This window comes from Tachypleus tridentatus, chromosome 4, assembly GCF_004210375.1.
Source record: "Tachypleus tridentatus isolate NWPU-2018 chromosome 4, ASM421037v1, whole genome shotgun sequence".
Taxonomy (NCBI): Eukaryota; Metazoa; Arthropoda; class Merostomata; order Xiphosura; family Limulidae; genus Tachypleus; species Tachypleus tridentatus.
This window is the reverse complement of record NC_134828.1, coordinates 47,983,054-48,003,347: the sequence shown is the minus strand read 5'-3', so window position 1 is coordinate 48,003,347 and position 20,294 is coordinate 47,983,054. Positions and strand designations below refer to the sequence as shown.

The 20,294-nt window shown below is 38.2% G+C and overlaps 1 pseudogene across 1 annotated transcript in view; it reads left to right on the top strand.

Annotated features, from left to right (window-relative positions):
- LOC143249075 (myogenesis-regulating glycosidase-like) overlaps window positions 1–17,570 on the top strand; it is an 83,598-nt pseudogene extending 66,028 nt beyond the window's left edge. The window contains exon 3 of the transcript XR_013027505.1: window positions 14,066–17,570. The product of XR_013027505.1 is annotated as a myogenesis-regulating glycosidase-like (transcript). The remainder of the gene's footprint in view (window positions 1–14,065) is intronic.
- Window positions 17,571–20,294: the final 2,724 nt, after the last annotated feature.

Sequence of the window (20,294 nt, the reverse complement as noted above, 5' to 3'; positions counted from 1 at the left end):
ATGGTAGACAGCTTGTCTGTTATGGTTGATTTGTCCGCATAGGTAACGTAAATAGTTTGCATCTGGGAAAACGTTTTCGGGCGAAGTGGAATAGATAACGTCTGCGTTTGTTGAGATACTTTGCCAAGTAAACGCAAACACAAACTAACGTGGCAGGGGTTTAGTTTAGAGAGAGAGAAGTAAGAAGAAGAATTCTCTCTCCAACTGGGGTGTTCAGGAACGTTGTGGTTCCTCTTCGTCCCCTTTCGTGGAAGGTTATTGAATTTAGCTGGTTTTTTTTTTAACTTTTTTGGGTGAAGGAGTGGATAATATTATTCATGAACAAGGCAAAGGTAGCACCGGAGAAAACAGCCAGAACTCGTCCCGATAGGCAGATGCCATAGTAAATGTGAACACAAACGACCCGATTCAGGGCATGGCAATAAAGTTACCTTGGCTGGGATCTAAAGATCCAATGCCTAAGTTTCTGCTGTGGGGGGAAACGGGAGCGCCCCGAGAATAAACCACTTTCACAGGACAGGCGCCGAAAGTTTTACCTGTCCTGTGCCCGAAACCTGAAAAAGAAAATACATAATATTTACGCGAATTTTGCCCTTTAAGTACTTTGTTGTGTAACTTGTGATTCTTGAAATATGTTGTATGGTGAAATAAATTTGGTTGGTGCACTAGTTAATTTACAGAGTGATGCCGTTAGTTTATTTCTGTGTTCTGCTTTAAATCGTATTTGTGTGACATTTCTGTTAGTCTGTTTCTTAGTGTTGGTAAGTTGCTGATTTGATGTATATAATTTACTTGAGTGTATGATGGTAGACTGAATGCAGATTTTAGTATTTTGTTTTGTTGAACTTGGATTTTCAGGAGTGTGTTATTTGACATATTATATGTGACTTGACATCCATATTCTATTAGTGGACGGATGTAAGCCCTGTGCCAAGTTATTATTTATTTAGACTTGGCAGTAATTTTGGTTTTAAAGACCATAGGGAGATCCCTAAGGCAAACCAGGGGCGCTCAGAAACTTTTGTTTCTCTTCAGCCCCACACGTGTGTAAGGTTGGACGTGTCATGAAGGAAGGAAGAACAAATTGACTGTTGTATGACAGAATGTGACAATAAAATATGAAAGTTGAGAGTTGAAGAGCGGGAGAGCTGGACTGGTCGGCTTTGGTCGGAAATCTTCTTGATCATGGGCAGGGAGACCAAGGCTGCAGCAGGTCGCACATTCTTCAGGGGACCAGTGACATAGAGGGAGACGGGAGACATGAGTAGTGAGAGAGAGAAAGAAAGAAATATATATATACACACACACAGAGAGAGAGAAAAGAGAAAAAAAATAAAGAATAATACGTGGAGAGAAAGGAGAGGGAGGGGTGGATAGACATGGGAGTAGAGACAGACGGTCCTTTCAGGGCCAGAGTGCCTGGGATCTATAAATCCAATGGCGAGAAATTAGATGTGGGGGAAATCGGAGTACCCAGAGAAAACCACTTTCACTGGATGGGCGCCGAAAAAAATACCCACCCAGTGCCCAACCTGGAAGGTTAAAAAGAAATATTAATGACATGTAAACACTACATTGTGTGTTCTAACATTACTGGATGGTATTGGTCACTGTGGGTAATGGTCCAATCTAATAGTGAAGTATACTTAGTCCAGGTATGAGGGGTATCTGCTATTTGGAATAATTGACGAGTTTGGAGGTTTCTATCATAAGCATTGGTATAATAGCGTTTGGTGAGTTTGATGAATCAGTCCTTAATTGGTAATAGTGGAGTTAGGGAGTTGAGGTAGCTTGCGGGAGTGTAGTTGGGGAGACGGTAAGCAATTTTAATGATGCGGTTTTGTAATAATGAGTATTTTCTTTCGGTCATGTTACATGTGGCTGAATTACCACATTCAATCAGGGGTCTAATGAATGCTTTATATATAGTGATAATGGTTTTGGGAGAACAGCCTTTGTTGGGGCTACTAATACGTTTCAGAAAGAAGATTCTTTTACTTGCTCGGGTAGCGGTGTTCTGGAAGTGTGGGGTCCAAGAAAGGTTATGGGTTAAGGTAAGGCCTAGGAAGGTTATAGATTTAGTGAAAATAATGTCAGTTTTATTGAGGTTGAGTTTAATGTTTTTGAATTTTTTCCTATACTTGTTAACTTTTCTGTGGAAGGCAATAGCTTGCGATTTAGAGGATTTAAGATGACACGCCATTTATTACACCATTGAGATACTGCATCAAGGGTTGCTTGAACTCGTGAGGCTGCAGTATGGGGGTTACATGAGGTGCTCCAAATAGCGATATCGTCTGCATATTGAGAGATGAGTTTGAGTTTAGTGAGGGAAAAGGTATGTCATTAATATATATATTGTAGAGTATTGGACTGAGTACAGAACCTTGGGTCACGCCTGCGTTAAAGCTGAATGGGTGTGAGATCGAGTTGTTTATCTTAATACTTGCATTACGATTGGTGAGGAAGCTGGATATCCAGCAGACTAAAATATGTGGGATGCAGATGGTTAAATGCTTTTTGAACATCTAGGAAGGTAGCGACGGTTGTTTGTTTTCTGTTAAATCCTTTAAATGTTGATTCTGTGAGACGAGCGATGTGGTCAGTGGTTTGTCTGTTTTTCCTACCAGAGTTTTGGTTTTCGTTAATTAGGTTGTTAGTCTCGAGGTAGCAAGTAATTCTATTGGTGATGGATTTTTCCATAAGTTTTCCTAGGGTGTTTAGAGGGCTAATCGGTCTGTAATTATTCCGATTAGAAAGATCTTTATATTTTTTAGGTATGACTTTAATTAAAGCGGATTTCCATAGGTTTGGGTTGTGCCAAATTATTATTATTATTTAGACATGGCAGTAATTTTGGTTTTAAAGACCTTAGGGAGACCCCTAAGGCAAACCAGGGGCGCTCAGAAACTTTTGTTTCTCTTCAGCCCTGCACATGGTTGAGGGTTAAAGACCTCTCGATGAGCAAATTGGATATTTGGGTAGTTTCTGAAGAATTTCTTGAGGTTGGTTGGATATAGTCGTGTAGGAGACAAACGAAGTCGGAGGAGAAAGGGAGGGACGACGCATGAAGTAGAGGAGTGCAGAAAGATATAAGAGTAGTACGAGACAGGATAACGTGCCGCTTTTCAGGGCCTGGGTATAGACATACCCAATAATTTTGCTGTGGGGGGAAACGGGAGTGCCCCGAGAAAACCCACTTTCACGATCAGGTCGCCGAATAGTCTACCCTATTCTACTGCATCAAATGATTATGGAGGAGTTAGACATGGCCACTCATCGTAGGAAAGGGGCTGCTCTTGTCGGAGCCTAGCAGATAGCTTTCTTTGGTTCTCTCGTCTAACAGCGAGTCTACGACGGCTTCTTATTAAAGCGGCCTGGCGTATTTCTTCATACCATGATCAGAATTCTGGGTCACTTTCTTGGTCGTCTTGATAGGTCTGCGATGGACATGGTTGCGGTTGATGAGGTGTCTGAACTTGTATAGGTAGGTTATCAGGATATACCTCTATTGTTTGGGTAGATTTATGTCTTCTGGGCACTTTGGCTTGACTAGCATGCGAGATGGTAGAGGGCTTGTCTGTTGTGGTTGATTTGTCCTCATAGGTAACTTGAGTAGATTTTATCTGGGACATCGTTTTCGGACGAAGTGGACTGGATAAAGTCTGAGTGAGTTTGTTGAGATATTGTGGCTTGTTCGTTGCTTGGACAGCGGAGATATCATCGGTTGTCTGAGTGAAGTTATGGATCTTATTGGTGGAGATTTGGGTTGAATGGGTAGGCGGTTGTACAGAAAATGAACTGACAATAGTCTGTGGGGGGTGGATACGTAGTTTAGGTGAAACTTTGGGCGGCAAAACAGGTTCTGGTTGCTTGGGTAGTCTAGGATTAACTGAGCGTCGATGGGGACGTTCAGCACTAAAATGGAATATGTGGTAATAGCACCCATTACGCAGGATGGTATCGGCATACTGTTTGGTGGTCGTAACAGTTTTCATGTAGTCTCTAGCTTGCTTGGAGTTTTTCGATAATATCCGGTGCACGGCGTAGATCTCGGATTGTGTTTGGCTCTCAATGGCGTGTTTAATTTCACTTGGTTGGATTGAATGGTGAATTCCTCTCAGGAAGACAGTGAAAAGGTTAGTAGGGCTCTTGGTAGGTGAACATTTAATATTATATTGTGAATTCCAAGGTTCGCAGAAATAGGATAGATCAGCAGGCGTTGACGGTTGGAGGAGAATTCCCCCTCAGCGAAGAATTCGCGTTCTGGAAGGGTCTAGGGAGGCGCCAGGTTTAGCCTGCGTGATGAACGTGGTGATGTGGAGAGGCGATAGGTGGAGTGGCAGGCCGTCGACGATTACCGGCGGGACCGTTGGCGAGTTCGGCACAGCAGGACCAGGCAGTGAGAACGTCATTCTGGTGTAGCAAGAGGAGAAAAAACACGTCTGACTAGCTCGTCTGGGGTTGTGCCAAGTTCAAACGCAAACTAACGTGGCAGGGGTTTAGTTTAGAGAGAGAGAAATCAGAAGAATTCTTTCTCCAACTCGGGTGTTCAGGAATGTTGTGGTTCCTCTTCGTCCCATTTCGTGAAAGGTTATTAGGTTTAGTTTTATTTATTGGGCCTGGCATGGCCTAGCGCGTTAAGGCGTGCGCTTCGTAATCTGAGGGTCGCGGGTTCGCGCCCGAGTCGCGCCAAACATGCTCGCCCTCCCAGCCGTTGGGGTGTTATAATGTGACGGTCAATCCCACTATTCGTTGGTAAAAGAGTAGCCCAAGAGTTGGCGGTGGGTGGTGATGACTAGCTGCCTTCCCTCTAGTCTTACACTGCAAAATTAGGGACGGCTAGCACAGATAGCCCTCGAGTAGCTTTGTGCGAAATTCCGAAACAACCAACCAATTTTATTTATTTATTTATTAAATAATTTTTGACTCTTTTTTTGGGTGAAGGAGGTCACTCTTAATGTTATCCTAGACCGAGGCAAAGGCGCACCGGAAAGAAAGGCCAGGTCCCGTCCCGACAGGCAAGGCAGAGGTCAAAGTAGATATGAACATGGACTCAAACGACCCAAATCAGGGTCTGGCAATAAAGTTGCCTGGGCTGGGATCTAAAAATCCAATGCCTAAGTTTTTGCTGTGGGGGGAAACGGGAGTGCCCCGAGAAAACCCACTTTCACAGGACAGGAGCCGAAAGTTTTGCCTGTCCTGTGCCCGATATCTGAAAAAGAGAATACATATCATTGACATGAGTTTAGTTCTTTAGATACTTTGTTGTGTAATTTGTGATTCTTGAAATATGTTGTAAGGTGAAATGTATTTTGTTGGTGCACTAGTTAATTTGTATAGTGATGCCGTTAGTTTGTTTCTGTTTTCTGCTTTTAGATAATATTTGTGTGATATTTCCGTTAGTCTATTTCTTAGTGTTGGTAAGTTGCTGATTTGATGTATATAATTTACTGGCGTGAATGACGGTAAACTGAATGCAGATCTTAGTATTCTGTTCTGTCGAACTTGGATTTTCTGGAGTGTGTTGTTTGACATATTGTATGTTACTTGACATCCATACTCTATTAGTGGACGGATGTAAGCCTTGCATATTTGGATAATGGTGTTTGGTGAACATTTTGATTGTCTACTGGTTAGAGTCATTAGGTGTGAAATCCGTTTTCTAATTGATGAGTGTATATTGTTAACATGTTTTTTCCATGTTAGTTTTGTGTCGAAAGTGATGCCAAGGAATGTGATGTTTTTGCTCATGTTAATGGTCGTATTTCCGAGTGATAATTTTATTTTTTCTAGATTTTTTCTTTGTTTTTTTAATTTCCTGTAGAAGGTGATTGCTTGTGTTTTGGTTGGATTTAACACTACTCTCCACTTATTACTCCATGTTGAGACGTTGTTCAGTGATTCTTGTACGCGAGACATGGCCATCACTGGGTTTCTGGAGGTGCTCCAGATAGCGATGTCGTCTGCATATTGTGAATTATGCGTGTATATTAGATTTGGGAAAGGTATGTCACTGACGAAAATAATATATAGAAATGGAGAGAGGACTGGTCCTTGGGGCACTCCTGCGGTTATATTAAATGATTCAGATATGGTATTATTGACTTTTACTTGTGCTGTTCTATCTGTTAAGAAATTTGAAATCCATTTAACTATAGTGGGATTTATTTTCAGGTGTTTTAGTTTGTATTTGATGGCATTGTGCCATACGCTGTCGAATGCTTTTCTGACATCTAGGAATACCCCAATGGTTACTTGGTTGTTGTTGAAAGCTTTATAGATTGATTCGGTGAGTCGTGTGAGGTGATCTGTTGTTTGCCTGTTTTTCCTGGAGGCATTTTGGGATTCTGGAAGGATGTTATTTGATTCACAAAAATGGAGAAGACGGTTGGAGATAACTCTCTCCATCAGTTTGCCAAGGCAGCTTAACAGACTGATGGGACGGAAATTATCTGGATTGGTTCTGTTGGTTTGTTTCTTTGGGATCGTGGTTATGATGGCTTTTTTCGAAGTGTCAGGGTAATATCCAGTTGCTAGTGAAATGTTCATGATGTTTGTGAGGTGTTGTAATAGGAGAGTAGAGCTTTTTTCAGAATAATGTTTGGAATTTGGTCATGTCCGGGGTAAGTATTATTCAAGTTTTGATAATAATTTTAGTTCAGTTATGGTTATTTTTCTATTGATTGAGTTTGAGTATGCTTCTAGTGTCTTGCCATGGAACTGTGGTGAGAATGAAGCTTGGTTTATATTTATGAAGTTGTTGACATGATGTTGGTGTTGTGTGTCAAAGTCTACTGAATTTAGGTCGCTAAAGGAGGATTCGTAGTAGTCAGCTAATAGGTCAGCTTTCTCTACGTCCGTCCTTGCGATTTTATTGTTGTGTGTGATATGTTGGAGCATGTGATTTGTGTTTTTGTCAGAAGCAATACTCTTGAATTTTTCCAAAATTCTTTTGGATTGTTCTTGATTTTTTCTAAGTTTTTATAGAAGTTTTGCCAATTAGTTTTTTTTTGCTGTTTTAATTTCTTGTTTAATTTTTGCATTTGTTTTATTGATTTGTGTTTTGATAGATGGATCACATGTAATATAGTGTGTTCGTCTTAATTGTCTGCGTTTGATTATTAGTGCGTGAATTTCTGGTGTTAGAGTCCATTGATTATGTGATTGCTTTCTTCTTGTTTTAGGGATTGTGTTTTTTTATGGCGTTCTGTAACTTGATTTACATAATTGTTTAGTTCTGTTTTGTTGTTAGCATGTTCAATTGGGTGGGGTAGGTATGAGTCCAGTGTAGCATTGAAAATATATGGCTAGAATCGGAATAGTTAGCCGGTTGTTAAAGTGTATATTACAAAAAATGGTTTCATTTATGTTAGATCTAAAGGAATCTTTAGATTGATTATTGAGATTAAATGCGAAATTTCTGTACTAAAGTAGGCTATTATACCTCTGTTGTTTCCTGAGTAAGGTATGCTGTGCGTGATGAATCCGGGGATTGTGGTATTTTGTTTCTCTGTGCAGAGTGTTTCTGATACGATGATAATGTTGGCATTTATATGTTTGTTTATGTTGTATATTTCTATTCTTTTATCTTTGAGGTTTCCTTGGCAGTTGATGTGTAAAATTTTAATGTGTTGTATCATTGTGTTGTTTTACTTCCCTTGCATGAATTTTAAGTGAAAGATGGTGTGGTTTGAGATGGGGAAGGTGAAAGTAATAACTTGCAAGACTACAAAGAGCCTTGAGTGATTCGTGCCTTGATTCAAATGTAGGGAATTCACTCAATTCTATTAGCATTGCTAATAAATTTGTGGTGAATTCTGTGGGGTTGAATGTATGTGTTGTTTTCGAGCGTGTAACGTCTGCGTATGTACGTGTTGGTTGTGGCTGAGAGTTTGTGATCTGTGTGTCTGTTGGAGTTTGTAGTAATGGTTAGATAAAACAGATGAGAAAAGATGAGTTTTTTACTTTTTCATTTTTTCATTTTAGACTTGGCAGTATTTTTGGTTTTAAAGACCTCAAGGGAGACCCTTAAGGCAAACCAGGGGCGCTCAGAAACTTTTGTTTCTCTTCAGCCCCAGACGCGTGTAATGTTGGACGTGTCATTTAGAAAGGGAGACCGACTTGACTGTAGTGTGCCAGGATGTAACTATGATATATGGTAGTTGAGGTTAGAGGAGCGGGAGAGCTGGACTGATAGGCTTTGGTCGGAAATTTTCTTGATCACGGGCAGGGAGACCAAGGCTGCAGCAGGTCTTTCATTATTCATGGGACCAGTGACATAGAGGGAGACCTAAGTAGTGGGCGAGAGAGAGAGATGTAGGAAGATAGATAGTGAGAGAGATTTAAAATAGATAGTGAGAGAGATTTAAAAGGAGAGCGATATAGAGAGTATAATACGTGTAGAGAAAGGAAATACGAGGGCTGTTCAAAAAATACGCGGACTGTTTGAATTGCGCGGCTCCAGTTGGTTCCAGGGGAATCCGCTTGGTGTCGCTAGGTTCGCACAGATCAGCTGATTGCGACGCCATTTCCCGATTGAAGATATCTTCATTTGTGTATTAGCTACGCGGTTTTAAGTGAAATGCGATTTTTTCGTTTGGCGGATTTCAGAATGAATGACCTGAAGGAGCAACGACTTGCTGTGAAATTTTGTGTTAAACTTGGAAAATCTGCAACTGAAACTTTTGCTATGCTTAACACGGCTTACGGTGATGTTGCTATGAAGCGTACGGCATGTTTCAAGTGGCATGAACGTTTTAAGGATGGTCGACAGTCCATTGAAGATGATGAGCGTCCTGGACGTTCTTCCACGTCAACTGACGACCCACACGTCGACAAAATCAACACCCTGGTGCGGGCAAATCGACGTCTGACTGTCAGGGAGCTTGCTGAAGAGTGTGGGATATCAGTTGGATCTTGTTACGAGATTTTGACCGAAAAATTGAAGATGCACCGCGTTTCTGCGAAATTCAGCCCTCAGAACTCGTGTGTTTTTGGCCAAACACTCGATCACTGTTCTTCCCCACCCCCCCTACTCACCTGACCTTGCTCCTTGCGATTTTTTCTTGTTCCCCAAACTCAAAAGACCTTTGAAAGGAAGAAGATTTGAGACGATTCCCGAGATTAAGGCAAATGCGACGAAGGAGCTGGAGGACATTACAAAAGAAGCGTACCAGGACTGTTTCAACAAGTGGAAACACCATTGGGATAAGTGTGTGCGTTGGGGAGGAGAGTACTTTGAAGGGGTCCCAAACCTGTAACTTCTAAATAAAGTACATTTTGTTTTATGACGTCAGTCCGCGTATTTTTTTAACAGACCTCGTAGGATAACGAAGGGAGTAGAGATAGACGGTCCTTTCAGGGCCAGGGTGCCAGGGATCTATAAATCCAATGGCGAAAAAAATTTGTTGTAGGGGAAACCGGAGTACCCGGAGAAAACCACTTTCACTGGGTGGGCGCCGAAAAAATATACCCACCCAGTGCCCAACCTGGAATGTAAAAAGAAGTATAAATGGCATATATATACTATATAGTTTGTTCTATCATCACTGGTTAGTGTTGGTCACTATGGTTAATGGTCCAATTTAAAGGTGAAGTGTACTTAGTCCAGGTATGAGGGGTATCTTCTATTTGAAATAATTGACGTGTTTGGAGGTTTCCATCATAAACTTTGGTATAATAGCGTTTGAATAGTTTGATGAATCGGTCCTTAATTGGTGATAGTTGAGTTAGGGAAATGAGGTAGCTTGGGGGAGTGTAGTTGGGGAGACGGTAAGCAATTTTAATGACCCGGTTTTGCAGGTTTTGTAGTAATGTATATTGTCTTTCAGTCATGTTACATGTGGTTTGATTACCATATTCGAACAAGGGTCTAATGAATGCTTTAAATATAGTGATAATGGTTTTGGCGGAACATCCTTTGTTGGGTCCACTGATGTGTTTCAAGAAAAAGATTCTTTTACTTGCTCGTTTGGCGGTTTTCTGAAAGTGTGGGGTCCAGGAAAGGTTGTGAGTTAGGTAAGACCTAGAAAAGTTATAGATTTTGTAAAAAGAATGTCTGTGTTATTGAGGTTTTTTTAGTTTTTTACTTTACTTTTCTTCGGTCTCTTATAGTGTTCTGGTGGATTGTGGAGGGCGTGTTATGATTGGTTGGATTATCATTGTTTCTGATTGGAGGAGAGATTTCCTGTAGATTCAACCAATGGTAGCCACAGGTTACTCACTTCTAATCCGGAATCTCTGTTCAGTGAAGGTTTTGTAATCTGTAATTGTTTCGGTTAATTTTTACCAGTTGGTTTGTTGTCTTTCTAAATTTTCTGAATCCGTTTTGGATTTGTGGTACTTTCGAGATAATTTCTAAGTAATTTGTTAGTCTATTGCTAATTATTCTTTCTAAAATTTTTTTCTGTGCAACTAGTTAGGCTGATCAGGCGGTAATTGTTTGGTTTATTTGCTGGCTTTCCTTTTTTATGGAAGAAGTTGCTTTTTGTCGGTTTGTTTGTTTGTTTTTGAATTTCGCGCAAAGCTACACGAAAGCTATCTTCGCTAGCCATTCCTACTTTAGTTGTATAAGACTAGAGTGAAGGCAGCTAGTCATCACCACCCACCGCCAGCTCTTGGAATACACTTTTACCACCGAATAGTGCAATTGACCGTACCATTATAACGCTCCCACAGCTGAAAGGGTGTACATGTTTGGTGCAACGGGGATTCGAACTCCCGACCCTCAGGTTACGAGTCGAGCTCCTTAACCACCTGGCCATGCCGGGCCTTATTTTCTGTTAGAGAACGCATTCGAGTGTTACATAACAGAGAACATGTTGCTAAAACCACAGAGGCGGGTTGGTATGATGAGAGTGGAAATAGATCTGTTAAAATTAACTTTATGGTACTAATCTAAGTCTTAAAATTAATGACATGATTTATACAGTTTCTCTTTAGAAATAAAATATTAAATACGTTTTACAAAGGTAGACTGTGTTTCTCTAGGTAGATTGAGGATACATCTACAGTTGGTGTCTGTGACTAGCTGGTGATAACTTTGAACAACTATCAGACAGCACACAATTCACCCACCGCCAGCTCTTGGACTACACTTTTACCACCGAATAGTGCAATTGACCGTCACATTATATTATTTTAAAACAAATTAAGTTATGTTCATTTTTTACACTGTAGTTATCACTGTTGCATCTCAAACTCTAAAAAAAAATTATATTTTCTCGTCAAAATTCCCTTTAGACTGATTTAATTACTTTAGAACCAGTTCATAAGACGAACTATTTTTCTCTCTTTTATGACAATAATATGAGTGAATAGTTCATATACACCACGTTTTACTAGTTGTATCCTGAACTGCAAATAATTATTTCCTTTTCTTCAATGTTTGTACAGACGGGTTAAATTATTTCAGAACACTTTAAACCGCAAAATGCACTTTAAAATATCGCCCTTTATGATTGATCACTTACATGCCAAATAACTTCATGTTTTCTTTGGCTAACTATTTTCTGACTGCTCTGTACTTGATATGCACACACTTGGTCGCATATGTTTATGTGTCCTTGTATTTTCTCTAAACTACGCGAGCGATGATTCAACAAAACTCCGTTAAGGTAACGATAAAAATTCTAAAGATTCGAATAACGTGACGTCAACAATATTAGTAAAACCTAGACAACAAAGTAATCGCAAACACAATGTACAACTCGTGCAGAATTACGTAACAAGCATTTGTCACAACTAAGAGTTTTAAAACAATCAATCGTCCATATAGCTGTCATGAAAACAAAACAATTGTTAGATATTAAGACATAAAATAAATGAAATATTTACGCCTACACTATAGAAGTCTTTTATATTCAACAGTTGTGTTGCTAAAGGTAATGTTTGTTTGAGTGTATTGTACGAGGTATTACTAAGGTCCTATAGGTTGATAGTTTTGCTATGGGTACTGTGTATGTTTTACAAAGGCGGATAATGCCACTACGTTTCTATAGGAATGCCTATAGATTTCATCTTATGTTCATAGTTTTAATTTATATTATACATTACACGTATTTCTCTAGGAGGATAACGTTACTAACACATTTAACATACTGCCGAAAAGTTTCTATTTAACATATTGGTTAGTTTTCTTCCTGTATTTAAATAATACTTTCACATTTCCAAACATTTTCTGTGTAAAATTATTGTTAAACCATTTCTATAGTTACTTTATATCATCTATTCATACTGAAAACGATGATTATTTAAATATATAAATGCTACAGAATAATTTAACATACAAAGTTACTGTTTATATCGAAACCCAAGCACAGATAATTCATTATGTAGCTTTGTGCTTGATTAGAAATGAACAACTAAAATTTTAAATGTTTTGATACCTTTCGAAGGTTACAAATGTTTTTAACATTTTTATAAGGTATATTCTTAAACAGAAAATATTAATAATGAAAGTAATTAAATCAAACTGGGGAAAGCTCTACGAAAATGAAAATCATGTTGATGATTTTCATACTGTGAGCTGGTGAGGAGCGTCGTTTATCATTTATATTGATGACAAAGCTATTAGGATTGTTTTTTGCTTTCCCTAATTTCAAACTACTGAAGAAAAGAAAGACGGCCAAGGATTAACTGTTATTCTTATGGTGCACTCACAAGTTGAAATGTGGGCAGTATTTTGTAGCATTGTACAAGTATGAACCCAGCTTGCGAGCCTGTTGTTTTGTTGTTGTTTTTGAATTAAGCACAAAGCTACTCAGTGGGCTATCTGTGCTCTGCCCACCACGGGTATCGAAACCCGGTTTTTAGCGTTGTAAGTCCGCAGACATACCGCTGAGCCACTGGGGGGCGCTTGCGAGCCTACGCCTATCTTTCATATAAGAATACACTAGAAAGTGTGTTTAGTGTTGTACAGTTTTTAGAGAACATAAATTATTATTATTATTTGGTATTAAGCACAAAGCTACACCTGTATACGTCTGTTGTTTCAACTCTACTCAGAGTAAGTTTTGCAGCCCCCAAGCAGCATGGACAAGAAGGACTTTCGTCTCATTTTCCTCTACGACTTCAAACTTGGACGAAAAGCTACCGAAACTACATGGAAGATCAACCAGGTATTCATCCGTAAATCTTCTACTGAACGTACAGATTTCAACATGAATATGGAAGTTTTGAAGATCACGAAGGTCGTGGAAGGAAGCCATTTTTAGATGAAAATACGTTAAGGGAAGCAGTTGAGACAGACCCTCGCACAACAATGCGTGAGCTTGCAGAAAAGCTAAGCAGGCACAAGCAAATCAAGCATTGCCAATCACCTGAGTGCGATTAGAAAGACGAAAAGCTGGATAAGTGGGTTCTGCATGAACTGACTGAAGGTCAATAAAATCGGCGTTATGAGACCTGTCAGGATGAACTGTCCAAAAATTAAACGAATTTGGTATCGAGATTCTGCCTCATCCACCTTATTCCCCAGACTTTTCTCCTAAAGAGTTTCAATTTTTCAAACACTTTGATAACGTTTTGAACAATAAACGCTTTCAAAACCAGGCAGCTGCAGAAGAAGCTTTCAGGGAGTTCATTGACCATAGAAACTTTGATTTCTACAGCAGGGGCATAAACAGCATCATTACACGTTGGCAAAAGTGTATTGAAGCAAAAGGTGCTTACTTTGATTAAAACATGTTTTACAACACTAGTTTATACTTTTCCAAACTTCGCAGTTCAAAAACGACATTTATTTCTGGACAACCTAATAATAAAGCGTTCTTTGTTTATTAGAATGTGCTTTACGCTAATATCAAAGTGTTATTGTTGATTACACCAAATTAGTTGTTATGCAAAAGTATTCTGGAAAGTAGCATTATGCGTATTTAATATATTTTTCTTTTCTTTGGCGCTAAGTATCGTCATAGAAAACTTGACAATACTTAGTGCAATTGTATTTAAACTTGATTTAGTTTTAAAGATAAGAATCGTTCTGATGATAGTATACGTTATCAGTATGTTTTTTTTCCTTGTTAACGTCCTAGTTATTTTGTACTTTCTTTTATATTTACAGGTAGCACAATTTTCTGCTGTGATTCGTCGAAGCAAAATATCAGACTTTAAATTCAGGTTCTTCTTAGTGCTATTGCTTTTTAGTATTGTAGGTTTGGTAACATTTACGTGGTTTTTATATAAGCAGAAATTGGTGGAGATCGCATTCGACGACAAGATTTAGTTTCACGAGGCTCAGAGACGGCTTAATCTACAAGACAAAGGCAAAGTACGTCTTACTGGATATTTAGGCTTAAACATTCCTTCTATGCTTGGGCCTTACAACTGCCAAAATGTTAATCATGTTCCAGAACCCAACATCTGTATGGAATGGAAATACAGAGCTCGACTGCAATCGAGTACTGGCATGAAAGAAACTTCAGTTGTTACAATGTTACCCCTCTCTCACAACACTCATTTACGAGACTGTTTCAACCTTCAAGGAGCTTTATGGTATGGAATGGGCGAGGTACAGAATATATCGTGGCCGTTGTCTAACGTTTCCTTAAATATGCAGCCCTATGTAACAGGAGACGTCTCACGTGATGACTTAGGTTCTGTTCTGGACCGCAATTGGTTGTCATCAGAAGGAATTGCTATTCATGTAAATCCTGAAATTCCCCTGTATGTTAGTCTGAATGAAAGTGGAAATGAACAACTATGCTTTGAAACAAAACACCAAAGATTTCCTTACCATGTTTTTGATGATGTTTTGGGTGCCTTAAATTATACTTTATGTATTGGTCCAGATATGAAGTCTGTTTACCTTGACACTATGCATAAGTTTTACAATTTTCCACCCAATATTTCCAGTTCAAAGTTTTTGGAAGGTCCAGTATGGGCTACATGACCGAAATTGGGTACTTCATTGAGTCAAGAATCACTGCAAGTGTATGCCAACCACATTATGGAACACGGGTTTGAGGCTGGAAATATTTTAATAGATACCAGATGGCAGACACAAGAAGGAGATCTCCAATTTCGATCAGACAGTTTTACAAATCCCGAAGAAATACTTAACATTCTTCACCATAAGAGATTTAAGGTGTTGCTAGCAGTTCACTCCTATGTCTGTTTGGATTCTGTAGCCTTTAAGCCTGGTATAGATGAAACATACTTTATTTCTGATGACAAATGGCATGTTCCACAACTAATTCGGTGGTAAAATTCAGTTTGTGCTGTTATTGATGTAACAAGTGAGAGATCAGCCAAATGGTTTATGGAACGTCTACAGGAAGTGAAATTAAAGTACAGAGTTGATGGTTTTGTTTTTTTGGGAGGCCAAACTTCATACTTACCAACATTCTATAATTTCGAAACAATGCTTGTCAATCCTGACATTTATTTAACACGCTACCTAGAGATTTCTTCTAAAGTTGGTTCATTCATGGGAGCAGGAATAGGATTTAACATACAAAGCATCTCTGTCTTTGTTGCCATGACACCAAGAACATCTACCTGGGATGCAATTAGTGGTTTGCGATCTATTTTGACAACAGTTATTACACTTGAATTGCTTGGCTATCCAATTATTAATCCAGGTTCAGTTGGAGGAGACGTCTTAATTGTAGAAAATGCTACTTTACCTGATAAAGAACTGTACCTTCGATGGTTACAGCTTGCTGCATTCATGCCTGTTGATCAGTTTTCTGTACCACCAGGGGATTATGACCTTGATGTTATTAAGGCTGCCAAGGTGTTATTTAAAGTCAGAGAAGAACGTGTTTTACCAGTCATGCAGCGTGGTGTCCAAGAGTACCTCCAAACTGGTGATCCAATTCTTAGACCACTTTGGTGGCTTGAGCCGAAAGAATATGATGCTCATATTTCTGATACACAGTTTTCTATTGGCGAGGAGATCCTTGTTGCCCTAGTACTGGAAGAGGGAAAGCGAAACAGAGATATTTATTTACCTAGAGGATGGTGGCGAGATGAGTTATTGGGTATATCCATCGTGGTGGCAAATGGTTACACAATTATTCTGTACCACTAAACAAAATAGCCTACTTTTCTCGAACTGAGAAGCTAAGCTAACGTAGTGTCCCATATAGTATTACATTGAGGTGTTTAGAATAAGCATAACGTTGTTTAAAGTTAATTTTTAAGGGAATTCGCGGCTTTAACAATTCTGTGATTTTTTATTTAAAAAAAAGCCTCAGTACTCAAAACTGTTTTGGCAAATGCAAAGTGAGTTAATCGATTTTGTAATTCTTAGTTCATCTAAGGTGTTTTGCAAAGCGTAAACTAATTCGGTGGCAAGATTCAGTTTGTGCTGTTATTGATGTAACAAGTGAGAGATCAGCCAAATGGTTTATGGAACGTCTACAGGAAGTGAAATTAAAGTACAGAGTTGATGGTTTTGTTTTTATGGGAGGCCAAACTTCAAACTTATCAACATTCTATAATTTTGAAACAATGTTTGTCAATCCTGACATTTATTTAACACGCTACCTAGAGATTACTTCTAAAGTTGGTTCATTCATGGGAGCAGGAATAGGATTTAACACACAAAAATCCTTGTCTTTGTTGCCATGACCTCAAGAACATCTACCTGGGATGCATTTGTTGAATCATATACCAAAATATACATGGCTGTTGCTCTTTTTTCTTATTAAGAGTATTATTTATGGTGAGCGTATATACTATTTTCAGTTAATGATTTTGTACTGTGGCATATCTAAAAAATTAGTAATAGTGCATTGTAATATTTATTTTTGAGAAATATTTTTAATATTATTAAAACCAGAAAATATTTGTATGTATGGCAAAAGTTTCAAGCTAATTTGTGAATAAAATGACAAACTATGAACATCGAAACACCGTATTTTCTGATTGAAGGAATGTTTTGAAATGTACACTTCCAGCTTCTTGCTAATTAATAAGCAAACAACTTTAGTAAATAAAAGAGATTCCAATGTCACAAACTACAATAATATAAATTCACCTAGGAGTTTTTCAACTTGGTTGCTTTACCATACGTTCCTATAGCGTCGGACTGGAAAGTTCCAGCGAAAATTTATATTTTACACCCCTAGATCTTTTAAAGTTCCCTTAGTGGTTCGGCAGTAAGTTTCCGAAATTATAACATTAAAAAGATACGTTTCTCTATGTGTAAAGCAGTGTTATCTCAACTACAATATTTTTAACGTTAATGAAATAATGATAAAAAAGAGGAGCAATTAAGATTTCGGTTTATGCCCTAAAGCTAAAACAACTTACACAATCTAACCTTTGAAATAAAGTTTCTTGCCCGTTTTAGTTATTCATAAATCTTCTTTAGGAAGAGGAAAGTTTAAAAAAGTTCATAAAACTCTTAGTTGAAGGATAAACGTAGCTCCTAACATTTAGGAATATAGGTAACACTGGCGATGTGCTATATAGCATTATAAGCTTATCGCTGAACACGCGTGATGTATTTTGATGTTTATTACCAGATCCTTAAAGAATATTTTCTTCAGAAGCATTTTTCTTTTTGATATAGTAATCTTGGAAGTGTGATTTCTTAAAACTAAATAGGTTACATTTTGTAGGTGGTGTATTTATCTGTAGGAATGCAAATTATATTTTTAACTTGTTTATTATTTAAATTTGTAACTATAACGTTAATGAACATTTGTAGCATTTATTAAAAACGTTTATGACATATATAATTGTGAGTGAAGTAATGCGTTTTAAATAAATAATCAACCAATCATACGACGGATTTAAAGCTTTGAAGTATAATTAACACTCCTACGAAAATTGGGGCCTAACAGGCCCCAGAGCAACTTGAAAGGTTATTAATATTAGGCTAATAATTTTGTATTTAAATGAAATTGCCATAAACTGACCCTATCCCTTTATATTTTAAGGAGTAATAATATTTTGACTTTTCAGACATTTGCGAAATAATATTTAAAATTTTTTTTTTAAAACATCCAGTAAGGGTATTTTGGGACCTATTAGGCCCCAGATCAAAAAACATAAAAATGACTTTATTTATTTCCTGAATAATTCTAGAACAGGCCTAGGGCAACCGAAAAAAGCAAATTATAGTACAAATATATTAATTTTAGAACTTCTTTACAAAAGATGGATATTTAGGATAAGAACTCTACTCCAACAATAATTTTAGACGGTCCTGATTATTGCCTAGTTTGCCCACGCCTGTTCTAGAACATTCTAGAAACTTTACAGAAGTATTTAGAATAATCTAGAATATTCTAGAAGAATCCACAAATCCTATATGTATAGGAGCTGAAATCTTCAAACCGTGTCAAAAATGATATCTCTTGATGAAGCTGTACATTTACTGACAAAACCATCCGACGATGAAAGTGAACATGATAATGTCGAAGACTACTCTGAAAGTTATGATGATGATCCTTCTGAAGCCGAAAATGATGAACAAATCGCGCCGTACCCTTCTGAAAGTGAAGAAAGTAATCAAGAAGATCTTACTACGATGCCAGTGAACGAACTTTTGTCCAAAGATAAGAATTTTCGTTATTCAACAACACCTTCAAGGATCAACAGGAGAACCGCAGCTCTCAATATTCAATGGGAACCCAGGCATTACAAGGCAAGCTGCTCCAAGAGTCTCTACACCATTCGAAACATTCAAAATTTTCATTTCTGATAATATGATGGAACAGATCATTCACTCAACAAACACCGTCATGAAAGAACCAATTTTTGAAGAAGACCTCTGGAAATGGATTGCAGCTAATCTTTTTCTTGGAATAAGCAAATCCAAAAATGCATCGATAGACGAAATGTTTTCAACCGAATTCGGTTTGCCATTTTTGCGAAAACTGATAACACAAGACAAATTCAAAAAAATGTGCTCAAAAATCAGATTTGACATCCACTCTCAAAGAAATAGAGAAATCAAAGATGCCGCCATCTCTGGAGTCTGGAATTTTTTCATTGAAAATTGCAAAAACAGTTACAACCCAAGCGAATACCTGACAGTGGATGAACAACTATGTAACTTCAAAGGAAGATTTGGCTTGAGAACATACATTCCGACAAAGCCAGGCAAATACGGAATAAAGATTTGGTGCCTAACAGATGCAAAGACAAGTTACCTCCTCAACGCTCAAGTTTATACTGGAAAGGTTGGAAATACGACAGAAACAAATCAAGGAGAAAGAATAGTCAGATAACTGAGTCAGCCATTTCTTGGAAAAGGAAGGACAATAACGACAGATAATTTCTTCACAACGATGACACTTGCCAAGTACCTACGAACAAAAGAACAGGACTTGTTGGAACCATACGGAAATCAAGAACCTTCCTGCCTCCTGAAATAAATGCAAAATCTAGAGAGTTATCACCAAAGTTTTTCTACCATGACGACATCACTCTTCTCAGGCACTCAGACAAACCAGGAAAATATGTGCTACTACTGAGTTCTCAGCATCAGTCTGGTGAAGTAGAAGAGAATGGAAAGCCCGAAATCGTCAATCTTTACAATGCAACGAAGGCAGGTGTCGACACTCTCGATCAACTGGTGAGATATTATACAACAAAGAGGCGATCAAAGCGCTGGTCAGTCTGCATATTCTGTAACATTCTAGATCTTGCTGCGTACAATGCTTTCGTTCTATACTCGACAAAACATCCAGAATTTCTTCGTCAACATAAATCAAGAGCCAGAAGAGAATTTATACGGCAATTGGTGCTTGAAATCAAAGAAATTTACTGCAAAGATAATGACAAAACAACCTCATGTGAACCGCCTGCAAAGAGGGCAAAAAGAGGACGATGCCATTTGTGCGGCAGATCAAAAGATAGACAGTCGAAAATTGTTTGCTCAAATTGTAAAAAAAATGTTTGTCAGAGCCATTCTAAAGTTGTTTGTAATGAATGTTGCTAAATCACTGTGTTTCTATTGGAAAAATATATGGGGCCTGATAGGCTCCAAAATCACTTTAGTGGATGTAAATATTTTTTTCGTAGGAGTGTTAACAAGCAATAAGACAAAAAGCTGAGGAAAATATAGTTAATTATTGTATCTCAGAACGGCTGTTATGAATGTGACCGTTCACGGACACGTCTTAGGGACGAGAGTATAAATGGGTACGGGATTGTAGGTGGATGTTAGGTTATTAATCAGTATACGTATAAAGGTGTTCCTTTATATTGGTTTAATTTTGGTTTTAGTTGCTGTATAAGTAGGGTTTCTTTGAATTTGCGTTTGTTTATATTTGTTTCCCCACTTAAGGGTCACATTCAAATTCTTTCTTAATCTGAAGATGACCAAGGAA